This window comes from Peromyscus californicus, unplaced genomic scaffold (genome assembly GCF_007827085.1).
Source record: "Peromyscus californicus insignis strain IS unplaced genomic scaffold, ASM782708v3 Scaffold_14__1_contigs__length_90479793_seg_2, whole genome shotgun sequence".
NCBI classification, from domain to species: domain Eukaryota; kingdom Metazoa; phylum Chordata; class Mammalia; order Rodentia; family Cricetidae; genus Peromyscus; species Peromyscus californicus.
This window is the reverse complement of record NW_026294436.1, coordinates 30,878,592-30,883,371: the sequence shown is the minus strand read 5'-3', so window position 1 is coordinate 30,883,371 and position 4,780 is coordinate 30,878,592. Positions and strand designations below refer to the sequence as shown.

At 38.0% G+C, this 4,780-nt stretch overlaps 1 pseudogene; it reads right to left on the bottom strand.

The window, feature by feature from the left end:
• Positions 1-648: 648 nt before the first annotated feature.
• LOC128109563 (60S ribosomal protein L27a-like) lies at positions 649-1,114 on the bottom strand (annotated as a pseudogene).
• Between the last annotated feature and the right edge of the window lie 3,666 nt (positions 1,115-4,780).

Genomic DNA, 4,780 nt, shown 5'->3' with positions numbered 1-4,780 from the left:
GTGAGGGTTGAGTTCTTAGCTCGAAACAGAACATTTATATAACTCACTCAAAAACTCATGAAATATTGCAGAAGAAAAAATGGAAAGGATCTAAGAGACAGATGACAGGGAAAAGGGCTGTGAAATGCCATCTTCTGGTTATGATACAGTGACTGTAATCATAAAGTCCCAGTAGCTGAATTTGCCCACAGTGGGCCTGCACAAGACTGACTACCAAGCCAACAGTTAGTTGTGGAAGAAAAAAGGGTTTGTGGGAACCTACTTCTCCCTCCTGAACTATTGGCTATGCATAAGTTCTGAGGTATGGGCAGTATTGTCTTCAGTTTGCATCCACTGCTGAACTTACCAGGCTCTAAGGGATAATTTCAAAGCAATGGTTATATGAGTCATGGTTAAACTCAGTGAGTCACAGAACAAATGAAAACATTATGAATGAAAGAAAAGGATTTTTAGAGAGAAGAGATAGTTATCAGTGGTGAGATGGAGGTAAGATAGAGTAGGGGTGATCATAATCAATGCATTCTATACATACATGCGATTTAGCAAACTTACTTAATAAAAACTAGGAATATACTCTCTAAGTAGAGCCTTCCTTGGTTGTATAAATGGTTCCTTATCTCTTTTTTCCTTTTCTTTTTGAAAATGTTATCATTTAATGAACCTCCCTGGATGGCTTAAAGCCACCAGGACACAGATACCTCCAAACATCCTTAATCTTCTCTTCAGCTCTTCTGCTGAAGAAATAGACCTTCACTATGACAGGCTCCTTAGGGACTTTCCATTCCCCCGAATTTTGCAGTAGCTCGATCACACAACATCAATGATGGGAGCATTTCCAGTCTTGTTTTTGGCAACACTAACCTGTGTCTGCTTACTCACCAATGTCCACAATTTATCCAGGTTGAGAGGTGGGCAGAAGCTCTGGTTCCTCTTTAAGTGGGAATGCTTCATACCAACTTTCCCAAAGTCACCTGAATGATATCTAGTGAGGTTGGTGATGCATGTCTACAGCATTCCCAGGGCCTCCAGGGTACTTACAATGCTTACTAATGCTGCCATGACTGTAGTTCACGTAGCCCCAGAGTTTCTGGGTCTTCCTCAGTCTAGATGGCATGGAAGTGACAGAAAGGAAACTCCTTTTTCTTTTTTAATCATATTTTATTCTGTAATGATTTTTTTAATCTCATCTCTCTAGGTTTCTTCTGTCCTCTGGAACATTCAGAAACATATCACATGTCACTCCTCAACACAACCCATTTCCCCTGCCTCTTAAATGAGTGTTTCTTTCTTCTACTGTTCCAAATTCACTGTTAAAATGACCTTTATTTAAGCAGGCGTGTGTGTGTGTGTGTGTGTGTGTGTGTGTGTGCATGCACATGCATGTTAATGTGTGTATGAGTTCATGGGTGCAGATGTGTGTACAAGTGTGCATGCATGTGTGGTGTGTGCACATACATGTCAAAGTCATAGGACAACCCTGGTTTTCATTCCTATAGTGCTACCCACCTTTGAAAATGTTGTGATTATTTTTAGGATGTTTGTACACTGTGTGAAGATGAGCTGTGGTGATTGGTTTAATAAAAAGCTGAATGGCCAATAACTAGGCAAGAGAGGTTAGACAAGGCTTCTGGGCAGAAAGAGGAACTCAGGGGTTAGAATCTGGTGTGACTGGAATTGCAGTTGAGACATGGAGGGAGTTGGACAGCCAGAATGGAGGAGAGATAAAAAGCCACATGGAAGAATGTAGATGAATAGAAACAGGTTATAAGTTATGAGATAGTTGGCAACAAGCCAAGACTTGGCAAAATGCCAAAACTTGATAATTAATAATATGTCTCCATGTCTTTATTGGAGAGCTGGTGTTCTCCAAACAAAGCCTCACAACAGTTTTTGAGACAGAGTCTCTTAACTGGCTAAGAACTTACCAAGTAAGCTAGACTGTCTGGCCAGAAAGTTCAGGGGCTTTCTTCTTTCTCTCTCCCCATCACTAGGTTTATAAATGTTCTCCATAACATTTGACCTGGGAACAAAACATGTGTTTCTGTGCTTGTAAGTAAACATTTTACTGAAAGCTATTTCCCCAGCTCATTTTTGAAATATTTCATTTCTTAGAATTCAGGATTTACCAGTCTTCCAGATCTCTTTATAATTCATAAAATACTCTTTTCTAGGATGCATCCTAATGTTGGAATTTCCTAGAAGTCTATTCTTGGCCCTTATTTCCTCCCTAACTACAAATAATATGTTAGTGGATTCATCTGGGCCTAAATCCTGACATATCTTAAATTTCCTGGTATATCTTAAATTAGTATCACTAATATGAATATGTCCCTAAAATTGAGCCTTAAACATACAACTACCTGATCAAAATTTCCAATTCACTGTCTTTGAAAGATTTCACACTTCTTCAAGGAGAAAACTCAAATTCCTCCTACTCAAACTCCTTGCCCTTGCTAATGCTTTCTTTAAATGTGTCCCATTGTCTAAGCTACTGTTCCACTGCTGTGAAATGACACCATCACCAAAGCAACTCTTATAAAAGAAAGCATTTAGTCGGGCTTTGTTTATGGTTTTAGAGAGCTAATCCTTGACCTTCATGGTGAGAAGCAGACAATGATGGTGCTAGATGAGTGGCTGAGAGCTTTACCTTTTCTACAAGCAGCAGGCAGAAAGAAAAACAGTGGACCTGGCATGGGCTTTTGAAACCCAAAAGTCCACAACCAGCAGCACACTTACTTCTACAAGATCATACTGACTCCAATAAGGCCACACCTACTAATCCTTGCCAAACAGTTCCACTCCCTTTTGGGAGTCATTTTCTTTCAAACCACCACATACATTTTCTGCAGTTGTTCAAACTAATCATTTGGCAATTGGAGGTGTCTATTTTTTTGTGCTTTATATGAGTGTTCTCTGTTACAACTCACACCATGGAGATCTTAGATCAGTATCAACCTGGATCCTTTAATTTAAGAGCAGAGTTTTTCCATTTCTCTTCTTTTTACTGTCAGATTGTAAACAGGTGATCTTATAGTATTAAAAAGTGAAGGAGAGATCATATGGATGCACCTATGTTCCTAAGTCACTAATATAAAAGACCTCTTCCCATACAAGCCACCCAGGAAACCACAAACACATTAAGCAAAAATGAGAAATGAACATCTGTTGAATTTAACTACTGAAATTTTGTAGTCATCCACTATAATAAGGCCCAAACTTCCCAACACAGAAGTTCTCACCTACAAAGATTATGAAAAAAAAAATAACAGAATTGTTTATGTGGTGTTGATATAGGCAACATGGCATAATGAATTGAAATGAAAAAAAGAAAACTGATAGCTAAAGACTAGTAATCCATGTCATTATGTATAAAAGAATCTGGTAAAATTTTACCTACAGAAACATAAAGTAAGGTATAAAACAGAACCTATAATTTTGGTATTATTCTGAAAATTCAGGGTAATATCAATTTTAATAGTTACTCTTTAGGACTTGTCATAAAAAGAGAGGTGTTCAGGATAGAATTGGCTAATTTTCAGAAAGAGATGAAAGAAAAGGAAAAAAAATGTTTACCAAGCAAGGTCCTGTCTATGGGCTTAGACAAGATAACTTTCAGGGCTATAAATAATGAGTTAAGAGAAGTGAGGAGGAAGCAGGAAGGGATAAAATATGAGGAAAGTTGTAGCGCAAAATTCACATTAATACAAGTCTAAAAAACCTTTAAATTAAACTGACTCAGTTCAATGAGAAAAAAATCTAATTAATAAAATTATTTGAAGATGTTTATTCCATACATCCTCAAGGTGGCTGTCATTAATAGGAAAGTAGACATTTATAGAAAATCTCAAGTTCGGGGAATAATTTTAGGTGCAAATTTGTATTTACTGGCACACAGAACTATCTGGAAGCAAACAGATAAGATGCTTCCTAAGTTTTTGAGGAAATTATATTGCCAAAGAAACTGCAAGCATGTTCTAAAAATAGTCTATGACTGTTTGCTGAGTCTTAAAACCCTCGACTAAAATAACCCACGGGTATTAGATGAGACTTTGACATAAAGCAGCTGCCATAACTATGCTTCCCCAAAGAGGACACAGTCCCTATTACCTACTTTAGATGTGGCCATGGAGGATAACAGACCAGGAAGTAGGTTTTTTTTAGTGAAGGCAGGATCCTTGGAAAATTGTGCATAAGGGAATTTTACCACACAACAAACCAAGATTAACAGGACCTTTTCATGAACTCTCATCAAGGAATTTTAACAAAACATGCATAAAGAATTTAACTACTACTTCATAACCAGGTCTTCTGTCCTTTCTAAGGAAATATTATTATATTAATTACCATGTCTCCGTGTCTCAGTTTGGTTTCCATTGCAGTGATGAAACATGAACCAAAAGCAACTTGGGGAAGAAAGAGTTTATTTGGCTTCCATATCCAAATCATAGTCAATCAAAAAAGAAAGTCTGAACAAGAACTGAAGACAGGAGCCTGAAGGCAGGCAATAAGGCAGGGACTTGGATGCATGCTAGTTCTTGATTCCTCCTGTGGTTCCCTTGACTTGCTCTTCTATATGACCCAGTATCATATGCCCTTGGTGGCACTGGCCAGAATGAAGTGCGTCCGCCCACATCAATTCTAAATGAAGAAAAGGCCCCATAGACATGCCTACAGGCCAATCTGATGAAGGCTCTTACTCAATTGAGGTTACTCTTCCCAGATGACTCTAGCTTGTGTTTGACAAATAAGTAAAATAAAATAAACCGCATGCCCCATTTTA